The sequence below is a fragment of the Pseudophryne corroboree genome, chromosome 5, assembly GCF_028390025.1.
Source record: "Pseudophryne corroboree isolate aPseCor3 chromosome 5, aPseCor3.hap2, whole genome shotgun sequence".
NCBI lineage: Eukaryota > Metazoa > Chordata > Amphibia > Anura > Myobatrachidae > Pseudophryne > Pseudophryne corroboree.
Genome location: NC_086448.1, coordinates 746,287,999 through 746,301,860, shown reverse-complemented (window position 1 = coordinate 746,301,860; position 13,862 = coordinate 746,287,999). Strand labels below are relative to the sequence as shown.

General features: G+C 42.9%; 1 protein-coding gene across 2 annotated transcripts in view; it reads right to left on the bottom strand.

Moving 5' to 3' along the window:
• NDUFAF6 (NADH:ubiquinone oxidoreductase complex assembly factor 6) overlaps positions 1-13,862 on the bottom strand; it is a 253,561-nt gene that overhangs the window by 32,471 nt on the left and 207,228 nt on the right. The window lies entirely within an intron of this gene.

The window sequence follows — 13,862 nt, the reverse complement described above, 5'->3', positions numbered from 1 at the left end:
CATTAAGTCTCCACGTCGGTCTACCGTCAGGGATATCAAAAATGTCAAATGCCGCAGCTAAAGCTGCGTGGTCAGTCCATGTAAGTGGGATTATCGAGGAAGAGTGAGCGGTCCGGGATAGGGGTGCACAACTCAGAAACATATCAATGCGCGAGTACACGTCATGTGGGTTGGAATAAAAAGTGTAGTCTCTGGTGGTCGGGTTAAGAAAACGCCATACATCGAACAAACCAGCCTCGGCCATGCACCTGTGTAATACTGAGGAGTTTAGGGTTTGACCGCTGCGCAAAGGACCGGATCTGTCCATGTTTGCGAGGGCCATGTTAAAGTCACCTCCGACCAGTGTTTTGCCTCTTCTATATGAGTGAAGGTCGTGAAAAAACTTACGGAAGAATTTAGATTGGGCAGTGTTTGGAGCGTATAGATTAGCCAAGGTAACCTCCTCGTGTCCAATTTTTCCTCGCACCATTATATAGCGCCCCTCGTTGTCGTGTTTACAATCTAGAAATTGGAAGGGGACTGACCCTTTTACCAATATGGCCACCCCATGTCTTTTTGCAGTGTGATTGGAGTACCAGGCCATAGGAAATAGTTTAGACGTCAGGGAGGGATGGGAGTCAGCTTTCAAGTGTGTCTCCTGTAAGAAAACCACATCACCTTTTAATGTTTTAAGAGATCTGTGGAGATGTGAGCGTTTCTGGGGAGTATTCAGTCCCTTAACATTGATGGACAGGCATGTTAACGGCATGGTTAAAGCAAGAGTGGGGGTGGTTCGCTGGTAACCCCTAAGATCCCGGACTCTGCTAGGGTAGACAAGAAGAACCAAAGAGAAAGATATAAAGAGGAGAATGAAAATGTATGTTACTGTACACGAACAGTACTTAATAACTAGGCCTATTTGTCTGTGAACACAGATATGTCAGCTTGCCACTGTCTCGTGACGGGGGTCTAAGGGAGGAAGATAATAGAAGAAAGAGAAGCAAAGGAGAAAAAGAAAAGAAATAAGCAGGCGTAGTATCCAGTAGGCAGGATACTCGACTGCCAAGATTGAGCTCTAGATGAGAGAAAGAGCTCACTTGCGGGATATAAATGCAGTATGGCAAAAGAGGGTATCAACCCACTATGTTTGAATGTACCTTTGATCCCTATGAGTCGGGGGAGGATGTGTCAAGACGGAGTCCCGACACCCCCCACCCGAGACCATAAATGCACCAAAAATAATAATAATGGACTTATATGTAGCTATCCAAGACTTAGCTCTGGGGCGGATCAGTCCCAGTTACCAAATGTTAGCAAAAAAGTAAGCATATTACAGCTAGTATCAATAGGGCAATAACATAACAACAATAGAGCTTACAGTAATGTCGCCGAACAGGTCGGCGCCCGGAGACAGGCCCCATGGCGTCAAAAATGGGGTCAATCCAGGACACCAGCCACTGGACCATGTCTCCGAGCCGCCGCCCAGACCGGCGAAACCAAACAAAAACGCTGCATTACGCGGAGTATAAAAGTCCGCCAACAAAAGCATTGTGTGAAAACCAGTAAAAGGGTCGTCAATATACTAATACGATATCTAACACATGGATTACATGGCATTTGAGCAAAATTGAGCGCAAAATCAATCATACTAGACGTTGGAAAAACGCAGTGTTCAAACATAAACGTAAACGTAATGAGCAGCAGAGTTATGAAGTAGCAACCGGGGACAACTGCAATTTTCGAAGAAGCTTGTCCCCTTCATCAGGAGAGCGGATGGTGTGAACTTTGCCATCAATCTCCACAATGAGGCGAAAAGGAAATCCCCAGCGGTATTTGTAACCATTGTCGCGCAGTGTAGAGGTGACGGCACGTAAATCACGCCGCTTGGCAATGGTCACCGGTGACAAGTCTTGGTAGATCTGAATCCGGGAGTCTTCAAATAAAATTGTGGTTGAATTCCTGCACGCCAGTGTGATACTATTTTTGATCTTAAAGGACAGAAACCGTAGGATGACGTCACGAGGAGGGTCCGAATCCTTCGGTTTAGGTCTCAGGGCGCGGTGCGCTCTCTCAATCGAAATAGCTGAATCCGTAAGCGATGGGACCAATTGCAGGAACAAGCGTCGGAGGTATGGTTCCAGTTCGGAAGTTGAGACAGATTCTGGAATATTGCGGATGCGTAAATTGTTCCGTCTTTCGCGATTTTCGCTATCTTCGACCTTATCCTTGAGGATTTCCAGCTCGCTGGATAGGTAGCTCATGTCTTCGCCCACTTGTTTACGGAAGTTCTGTTGGTGGTCTTCCCTTGATTCCAGCGCGGTTGTGCGGGAGTCTAGAGCCGCCATATCTGATTTTATTTCCCCGATCGCTGATTGAAGAGCTGTCGTGAAGGAGTTCTTAAGGTCTAAGATCATGTTTTGAAGGGATTGAATATCCGCTTTGGTTGAAGGTGCTTCCGTCTGATCCATGATGGGGGTAGGCATTGATGGGGGTGGAGATGAGGTTTCAGACAGTTTTTCCCGGCGCGAGAAATGTTGTGAGATATCCTGTGAAGCTCCCGTTTTTTTTGCTCTGGTGTTCGCTCTGCTCATAATATCTGGTAGTATAAAAACGTCCGTTTAAGGATTGATGTCGAGAAAGGTTTACGTGGACGTTACGTGTTCAACAATTGGTCCGGGTGAGGGAGGAAGTCAGGCATCCGTAGTGCTACATCATTTACAGGACCTAGGTCCTAATAATCTGTGAGATCAGTGAGAGGGATCCCCAGGAGAGCGTCCCGGTTCAACACACCTCTTTCTCTGGAATTATGGAGAGGTATAGCAGCAGCTGCAGGGTGAGGGATCTGGGATGTTAAATCAATTGAAGTAGATCTGGTGGTATAATGAGCGTGTTTCCATTGATCTCCAGCGGGGGCAGCACAATTCAGGGGAGAGGGGCCTAACCTGCCTCCTCCAAGATGGCCGCCGTCCGTTTTCTGCAGCTTTTTTTTTTTTCCCCCCCTACTTAGCTTTTCCAAATTTCCATGGGGCCAGACCCTATCTAATCACTGGGTGTCCTCTGCACCCTCCGCTAAGTCCCCTCTGTCACCGCCGCGGCCCGCCGGTTAGCTATGTCAGTGCGGCGCCTGCTTTCCGGCAGACGCCACATCCAAGATGGCCGCCGCCACCGGACCTTCTCAGCGCCGCTCGTCTCCGGCCTCGCAGCTCCCGGGGCTCCCCGGCTCACCTCTGCCCCACTTCCAAGGCTCTTCAGGTAAGGGGCATCCAGCAGGACTGCGGGGTAGGTTCGGTGCAGTATTTTAAGGCGGCCGGAGGTCGATCACTCACAGGCGGGGGTGGACGGAAATTGAGGTCCCGGCTTCACCTCGTGGACAGGGCCGCAACCTGCAAGCACAGGGCAGGCCTGTGCTCCGGCTCCGCAGCTCACTTCCAACGTGTCCTTAGGTGCAGATAGTAGTGTGGGACAGTATTTAGAATCTGCAGGCAGCGTGAGGGCAATTTTAAAGTTATATAGAGGCTTGTACTAGCAGGAGCTCTCCAGGGGCACGTCCTCCCAGTCAGGTCACAAGCCACGCCCCCGTCGGGCACTTTTTTAAGACGTAAACCTGGGTGTTATAAGTGCACTGGTTGCACTACATGCAGTTTTTTAGAGACTGGGGATTCGTTTGCTCATACCCACACAGGGAAACGTATCGCCATTCGGCAAGTACTTACCTGTACTACCACCCATGTGGTTTACTTTATATGTTGTCCTTGTGGTCTTTTCTATATAGGAAAGACCACAAGGCAATTTAAAGAGCGCATGAATATGCATAGATCCTCCATTAGAAAAGCTGTGGCGGGTACAGTAGTGTCCCAAGAACAACCGGTAGCTCGTCATTTTAGAGAATACAACCACGGACTAGCTACCATTAGGTACAAAATTATAGAACATGTTGAGAAGAAAATACGTGGAGGTGATAGGGATAGAACCCTTCTCCAGAAAGAGGCTAGATGGATACATCGCCTCAACACAGTCTCTCCTTATGGTCTTAATGAAAATCTGGGATTAAATAGTTTTTTATAAGATTCTAGGGGGTTATATGTATTGTTAAACAGCTTAGTAGGTTATCTATATTGTATTATGATTCCGGTATTTCCGTGTCTGCTTATTACTGTTGCTGTCTTTTATGGATAAGGCTAGAACTGACCAAGTAGTCACATTGCCCTGTTTTGTTTTGTTTATAAAAGTCCTTATTATATGTTCTCGCGTTTCTCCCGTTACCTAGCAACAGGACGCTGTATGACGGCAACACGCATCAGACGTACGGTGCAGCGTGTGACGTCACTGTTAGCCGCTGGCGCCTGGTGTGCGGAAGGGCGGGAGGAAGTGAGTTTGGCGTCCTTGGTGATGGTGAGCTATATATGTCTGTCTGTCTTACTGTTTTGTATATCCTGATGACGATTTGAATAAAATCGAAACGTTGATATTAGTCTTCTGCATTTTGAAGTCCTTGGAGTGCCGCCTGTTACCTCTGCTATACTGTGGTGTGTTCACATCGGGGCGGGCACCTGGGCCTGTTGTATCTTGTACTGTGAGTGCCGGCTAGAACTTTGCTATATATATATATATATATATATATATATACACACACACACACACACTGCTTATATATATTCAAACATACATATACAGTATGGCGGTGTGGATAATGAAATGGTTATTATTACTGCCTCACAGCACTGATTCCCACCATGGTCCTAACTGTGTGGAGTTTGTATATTCTCCTCATGTTCCCCTTTATAGTATATAATGTAATGAGCCTCCCCAGTGTTGGACTGGGGATTGAAAGGCCCACCGGCGGAATGCAATGGCCCATGCTTAAGTGGGTGGCTAGCGTTCACAGTACAGATGGTGTAATGGTTAGCGTTGCTGCCTTACAGCCCTGAGACACTAAGGTCATAGGTTCAATTCCCACCATGGACCTGAGTGTGTGGAATTTGTACATACTGCACTTGCATGGGTATTACAGGTTCCTGGTAGGTTAATTGTTTCCCAACAAAAACGTAGCACCTAGTATATACATGGGCAGACTAGATGAGCCGCCAAGTGGTTCTTATCTACCATCACCATTAGAGAGTGCATGTTATGATCCCCTTGATAAATATATGTAGTAAATGCTATAGAGCAGTGGGTCACAAACTTCTTTGAATCCTGGCGCCCAAAAGTATCAGAATTTTTTAATTTTTTTTACGGCACCCCTAGGCCAAAAGTTTCTTACTGAGAAATGTAGAAAGAAATATTACATTAAGTAAATTGTGTTTATATGTCATCCTCAGGTTCCAATGTGTGGTGAGGGACAAGATTTGCTTCTGTTTGTTCACATATTTTATGATTGACAGCCACCAGCATTGGTTTTGCCTATTACATTGACCATAAATAATTTTAATTGGTCATGGACCACTAATCCAAGGCACCCCTGATAGTGTCCCAAGGCACCCCAGGGTGCCACGGCACACAGTTTGAGAACCACTGCTATATAGTATAGTAGAAAATACACCATAGTCATGTGCAGTATAATGTAACATATGTATAATGTACTGCATAGTAAAAGTTCACAGTCTGGAACCTGATCCCAAGAGTCTAGGGTGGGCCCCACTGTGGGTTTCCCCTGTACACCTGAGGGCCAGTACAACCCTAACCCAGCCTCCTGTATAGAATGCAATGTGTTCCCCATGGACTCTGAGCCAATAAAGCAATATGTAGCAACACTGAATGAAGAACCTAATAAAACTAAAAGCTGTTTAAGTGAGAAATGCATTTTCATTTTTTTATGATGTATTATCTTTTCCCCAACCCTGGTCTTACACAAAGGGAAGATTAAAAACAAAAAAAAATGTAGGGAGGGGGACTTGGAGCCATCACCTGATGTTGGAGTATGATGGTAGATGTTCATCTTAACAGCCACACACCCTCCCCAATATGCTAAGTGTTTTCAATCTTCTTATATGTCACTTTATTTCATGAACATGAAGGCTTAGGGAGAGTTGGGTTCTTTTTTCTAAATTGTTTTTTATATATACAATGTATATATACTTTATTCATTTATAATGCTTAATATATGCTAATCACTATTTCTTGATTCCTATATGTCAATTACGCATAAATAAAGTGCAAACACTACATCATTAACAATAACAATGCATTATGGGTAAACTAATTTGCACATGCAAATTATGTTGACCGTAATGCATTATGATAAAATATATATATATACACACACACTGCTTATATATATTCAAACATACATATACAGTATGGCGGTGTGGATAATGAAATGGTTTTTGTTACTGCCTCACAGCACTGATTCCCACCATGGTCCTAACTGTGTGGAGTTTGTATATTCTCCTCATATTCCCCTTTATAGTATATAATGTAATGAGCCTCCCCAGTGTTGGACTGGGGAATGAAAGGCCCACCGGCGGAATGCAGTGGCCCATGCTTAAGTGGGTGGCTAGCTTTCACAGTACAGATGGTGTAATGGTTAGCATTGCTGCCTTTTTACAACCAGGACCGGCTCAAAGAGCCCGAGGCTGGTTATGCTTAGGAGGGGGGACCCCACGCATTTTTTTTTCTTGATTTAACCCATTCCCACTGAAAACCATGCTCTCTCTATTTTAGTCAGTTAAAAAAAATATATATTCTTTTAAAAAATATATAAATAATATTTGTGTCTCCTAATAGACAAACCAAGTACATAATCCCTTCTAATATAAATAGATATGCTATTAGCAATAAAAAAAAAAAACACAAAAAAAACATGTTTTTACAATTTTTAATAGATTCCGCCAGCAAAGTGAGGCGGAATGAAATTGACGAAATTACTGTCGAAAAGCACTGTTGTCGAATCGACATTCTTCAATTGAATATACTTTTGTCGAAAAGCCGCATTTTTACCACTGCAGACATGTCGAATTTTAAAAATGTCGAATTGCAAAAAGTCGAATCTGAAACGTCCGTTTTTCTGTCGAAAAGTACTGTATTGCATTGTCGAATCCAATTCGACATGTTTTTTTTGTCGACAATGCCCCGTTTCTCGACTTTTGCGGCAATTCGACCGCAATTGCATATACCCCTATGTCTGTTTGACAGTTCTTTTAAACGTAAGATGCAAAGTATCAAAGTAAAAATAATTTCTTTGAAGAAGGAGAGTCCCTCATTCCACTTATAATAGGGAAGGAACAATGTCCTAGACAGCTGTCTCCCTGCTGGCTGCCTGGCAGCCTTTAGTAGTCATTAGAGAAGGTCTCCAGATTGCACACATTATTTGAGTAATATTTAATCTGCCTTCCCTATCTCATGTAATCTCTCAGGGCTGCTAAGATTCTGCGATGTAAAATAGGTTTACTATGGTGTATATTTTGCTACATTGAGGCACATAGGCTTGTACCACAAACATTGTCGCTTTATAAATAAAGGACTTAATTGCGCTAGAATGGGGATTTAAAAGCAGCTCTATTGAAATTATATACTGTAAAAATAGAAATAAAGAGCGCTTGTTAGAAATATATATGTGTGCGCGCAAAACCTGTGGAAAAAATTATGGTTAGTATGATGTTTACAGCCCTTTTAGGACTTTTTAAGGACCGGGTTCCAAATGAGCAAAAAAGGATTTTTATAATTCCTATCTAACCCTATCTAAATACCTGTCAGGCCGTTATGGTGTTTGGAGAGCTTCCACATCAGCGTGCAGTGGGATCCCTCTGTGGTGTCCGCTCTCCACTGTTGAGATGTATTAGCGGCTGCTGGCTCAGATTAGCGGCTGGCGGCTATAATTAGCGGCTGACAGACGGCTGATTCCCCGTCTATGTCACGTTGTTCACGGCACTCACAGTTTGATGGAAGGTGCGGTGCCCGCTCCACTGTTAGGCTATAGTATCGGCTGACGGCTGATCACTGTAATTAGTGATTGGCAGCTATGATTAGCGGCTAACAGCCGGCTGGTTCCCCGTCTGTGTCACGCTTGATATTACAGTTCAATGCACAGCCTTAGGTCCTTAGAAAATAAAGCCAACGCGTTTCAGGCATAAGCCCTTCATCTAGGATAAATTGTGGACATCCTCCAACCCTTTTTATAGGATAAAACTTTATTAAAGAAAACGGAAGTTCACAGTTAAAAAACGGCGGCTGCCATGTGTTCTAATATTTTGTTAAAAACAAAAGAAGTCTGTCCATGATGTTTTTTTAAGGTTTTGCGCAATTCTAATAATGTAATGTATATGTCATAGTAAATATTTTATTTAACTATATTAATTTATAAAAAAGCATTTAATTCTATATCAATATTTAACCCCTTAGGTGGTAGGGTGTCCATAAAATATATCCATTTTGTTTCTGCTTGTTTTAAAACTTGAGATATATCGCCTCCTCTCCAGTTATTTTCCACCCTATATATACCCATAAATTTCAATTTTGATGCATCTTTGTTATGACAGTCTAAAAAATGCTTAGACACACTATGAGTTTCCAAGCCTTTTTTAATATTTAATATATGCTCGGATATACGGATCCTTAACTTCCTCTTAGTCTTTCCAATATATTGATGTCCACATGGACATTCCAACATATATACTACTCTCTCTGTATCACAAGTGATTCTGCTTTTTACATTAAATTCTCTTTTTGTAATGCTGGATTTAAATGTTTTTTTAGGCTGGACTGGTGTCTGTTTTGTTGTTTTACATGCAACACATTTTAAACAATAAAAGTTGCCCTGATTTTCCTTCAATTTAGCATTTTTAGGTGGTATGTAACTTCTTACTAAATTCTGTTTTAAATTTTCTGCCTTTTTGTATATTATTTGTGGTTTGTCCTTAATAAACGGTTTTAATTTGTTATCAAGTTGTAAAATGTGCCAATGTTTATTTATAATTGTTTCAAACGCTTGGTGCTGACTATTATACTGAGTAATGAAGGCTAGACCAAAATTATTTTCCATATTTTTAGGTTTATAACGTATTAATTCTTTTCTATCCATATTTGCAACTTTAGTAATTTCTTGTTGTAAAATATTTTCGTTATAACCTTTTCCTACAAATTTATTTTTTAAAGAGTCACTTTGAGCCAAAAAAGTGTCATGTTTGGAAGAGTTTCTCCGAAGCCTCCTAAACTGACCACCTGGAATGTTCTTAATCCAATTATTATGATGGTTACTATTATGGGAAAGCATGTTGTTACCACTTACTGTTTTTGTATGTGTTCTAGTATGAATTTTATTTTCTTCAATAAATATTTCTAAATCTAGGTATATAACCATATCTCTACTTATTGTAAATGTGAAATCAAGACCATAGTTATTATTTTTCATATAGGATAGGAACTCTTTTAGGATACTTTCTGGACCCTTCCATATAAAGATAAGATCTATATATCTCTTCCATATTATTAGATGAGAGAAAAATGGGTTATTATTTATTATGGCTTTATTTTCTAAGGACCTAAGGCTGTGCATTGAACTGTAATATCAAGCGTGACACAGACGGGGAACCAGCCGGCTGTTAGCCGCTAATCATAGCTGCCAATCACTAATTACAGTGATCAGCCGTCAGCCGATACTATAGCCTAACAGTGGAGCGGGCACCGCACCTTCCATCAAACTGTGAGTGCCGTGAACAACGTGACATAGACGGGGAATCAGCCGTCTGTCAGCCGCTAATTATAGCCGCCAGCCGCTAATCTGAGCCAGCAGCCGCTAATACATCTCAACAGTGGAGAGCGGACACCACAGAGGGATCCCACTGCACGCTGATGTGGAAGCTCTCCAAACACCATAACGGCCTGACAGGTATTTAGATAGGGTTAGATAGGAATTTTAAAAATCCGTTTTTGCTCATTTGGAACCCGGTCCTTAAAAAGTCCTAAAAGGGCTGTAAATATCATACTAACCATAATTTTTTCCACAGGTTTTGCGCACACACATATATATTTCTAACAAGCGCTCTTTATTTCTATTTTTACAAACATTGTCGCTTGTTGTCTATGTCTGTACATACTGTAACCAGCTAGTCTACATATTGAAGTCATAGAGTGCACCCTACTTGTTTATCTGTTGGATGTATTTCGTGGTTTGCAGGGAATAAAAGTTCCTTTTTGGAAAAATGCTATAATTTCTTATACTCCTTTTCCACTGCAATCCAGGGTCCGACCCGTGTTTTGGAACATGGTTCCAACCCAGGTCAGAACACCTACGACCCAGGTTATGCCTGGGTCGGCGCCATTTACACTGCGCACGGGTGCAGTCTCTCTGTTCTGTCGGTGCTTGGAGATATCCTCTCCAAGCATCAGTGATCCTGTACTCCCTATGCTTTTAACAGGACCTGAATCTAATGAACCAGGTCAATGTTTACACTGCCCCATTACCCAGGTACTTCCCGGGTCCAACCCTGCTTGTTACCCGGGTTGGATTCCCATGTTACGTTTTTGGGACCCTTTTGAGCTGAGCTGCGACCCGAGTTAACCAGGCAATATCCCAGGTTATTGGCGCAGTGGAAAAGGGGTATTACTTGTTTTAATGAGCATTCTGCTATTTGTTATCAATATATAATCAGTGTGTGTATATTACGGAGCCAAATAATATATAGGAAATAACAGGAGCTAATCTTAAAAGAGGATTTTGGAATTTACCAGATAAATCCTTTTCTTTGAATCCACAGGGGGCACTGGAGTAATTTGGGATATGGATGGGGCGTTAGCAGGGATAGGCACATTTACATTTTTAAATTCGTAACCCTCCACACCCTCCATACTCCCAAGACTATAGATAACAAACACCTTAACATTTAGCCAAGGTCTGTTTGGAAGCTGGCCAACCTATCTTGACTGCATCACAGAGAACAAACAATGTATCCATTTTACGTACTGTTGATGTTCGGGTTACATAAACGCGGAGTGCGCGTACCACATCCAAAGTAGCTGGAGTTCCTGAATCTTCTGTAAAACCATGAACTACAATTGGTTGATTGATGTGTAAAGAAGAAACTACTTTCGGTAGAAAACCGGAATTCGTCCGAAGTTCCACTCTGTCTTCATGAAATACAAGATACGGTGGCTTGCATGACAAGGCACCTAATTCTGAAACACGCCTTGCCGAAGCTAAGGCTAGGAGAAACACTGTTTTCAAAGTTAGAAACTTAACATCCACGTGTTGCAGGGGTTCAAAAATTGAAGACTGCAAAAAATCCAAAATTAGATTCAAGTCCCACGGAGATGTAGGTGGTAGTAATAAAGGTTGAACTTTAAGGACACCTTGTAGGAAAGTGTGAACTGTTGGCAAAAGAGCCAAATGCCTTTGAAAGAAAATTGACAACGCAGAGACCTGCACTTTTAGTGTAGCTAAACGTAGTCCTCCATCCAACCCCGCCTGTAAAAATAGCAAAAGACGGGATAACTTGAAAGAAGATGTTGGAAACTTCCGAGCTTCACACCAACCTATACAAGTTTGCCAAATTCTGTGATAATGAGCTGCTGTAACTGGCTTCCTAGCACGTAATATGGTTGGTATAACAGACTCTGGAATGCCCTCTCGTTTTAGGAGAGCGGTTTCAACAGCCACACCGTCAAACGCAGCCACGCTAAATTGGGGTAAAGGAACGGACCCTGTTGTAGTAGGTCTGGACGTAGCGGAAGCGGCCATGGATCATCTGCGAGTAGACCTCGGCGATCCGAGAACCACACTCTCCGAGGCCAATGAGGCGCCACTAGTATGATGGTCGTGGATTCTCTTTTGATCCGCTTTAGCAACCGAGGAAGAAGCGGACATGGGGGGTAATTCTGAGATGATCGCAGCATCAAATTTGTTAGCAGTTGGGCAAAACCATGTGCACTGCCGGTGTGGCAGATATAACATTTGCAGAGTGAGTTAGATTTGGGTGGGTTATTTTTTTCTGTGCAGGGTAAATACTGGCTGCTTTATTTTTACACTGCAATTTAGATTTCAGTTTGAACAAACCCCACCCAAATCTAACTCTCTCTGCACATGTTATATCTGCCCCCCCTGCAGTGCACATGGTTTTGCCCAACTGCTAACAAATTTTCTGCTGCAATCAACTCTGAATTACCCCCATGGTGGAAACAGATACATGAGGATGTACGGCCACGTTGGCGAGATGCCATTAGATCCACCTGTGGGTAACCCCACCGCTGGACCAACATCTGGTACACCTCTGGATGTAAAGCCCATTCTCCTGGATGAAAATCCTGACGGCTGAGATAATCTGCTTCCCAGTTGTCCACTCCTGTAATGAAAACTGTGGACAATGGGGGTAATTCCAAGTTGATCGCAGCAGTATTTTTGATAGCAACTGGGCAAAACCATGTGCACTGCAGGGGAGGCAGATATAACATGTGCAGAGAGAGTTAGATTTGGGTGGGGTGTGTTCAATCTGCAATCTAATTTGCAGTGTAAAAATAAAGCAGCCTGTATTTACCCTGCACAGAAACAATATAACCCACCCAAATCTAACTCTTTCTGCACATGTTATATCTGCCTCCCCTGCAGTGCACATGGTTTTGCCCAGTTGCTATAAAAAATACTGCTGCGATCAACTTGGAATTACCCCCCAAATCACTTGGTGATTCTCAGCCCAAATCAGGATTCAAGCAACTTCTCACATGGCCATGCGACTTCGAGTCTCTCCATATTTGTTAATGTATGCGACTGCCATCGCATTGTCTGACTGAACCTGAACAGTCTGATACTGGATTATTTGAACTGCCTGACGCAGAGCGTTGTAGATTGCCCTGAGTTCCAGGACATTTATTGACAGTAACGTTTCTCGGTCTGACCAGAGACCCTGAAATTGACGATGTTGGACCACTGCTCCCCAACCTCTGAAACTTGCGTCCTTCGTCAGAATTATCCAATTCCAGACTCCGAACCGTTTGCCCGTGGTGAGATGCTATATGTACTTGGAGTCACCAGAGTATTGATACTCTGGCCCTTGGAGACAACCACACCATCTGATGAATTTGGAGGCGAGAGCCTGACTACTGTGCTAGAAGATCTAGCTGAAACGGACGTGAGTGAAATCTTCCGAACTGGAGTGCTTTGAAAGATGCCACCATCTTTCCTAACAGTTGAATGCACAAGTGCACTGAGACTGTCTGTGGTTTGAGCACTAATTGTACTAGATGACAACTACTTTGTGCTTTCTGTTCTGGCAGGTAAATTCGTTGACCCATCGTATCCAGAATCATTCCTAGGAACTGAATTCTTTGACACGGAACCAGACAATCCAACTGTCCTGAACTAGTACATTGTGCCTAATTTAGAGTTGAACACAGCAGCAAATTTATTAGCAGTTGGGCAAACCCATGTGCACTGCAGGGTGGGGGGCAGATATAACATGTGCAGAGAGAGAGTTAGATTAGGGTGGGGTGTGTTTAAACTGACATCTGAAATCTAAATTGCAGTGTAAAAATAAAGCAGCCTTTATTTATCCTGCACAGAAACAAAATAACCCACCCAAATCTAACTCTCTCTGCACATGTTATATCTTCCACACCTGCAATGCACATAGTTTTGCCCAACTGCTAACAAATTTGCTGCTGCGATCAACTCTGAATTACCCCCAATGTACATTAGTAAGGCATGTTGAAGGAGTATTTGTTGAGATGGAGCCTTGATGAGAAGGTCGTCTAAGTACGGAGCTATTATCACTCCCAGGGATCTGAGATGATCTATCATCACTGACATCACCTTTGTGAATACCCGAGCCGCTGATGAGAGGCCAAACGGTAGTGCCTGAAATTGATAAAGGTTTTGTGGTACTGCAAACCTTAAGTACGCCCGATGCGGTGGCCAAATTGGAACGTGTAAGTACGCATCCTTGAGATCCAGCGAAATC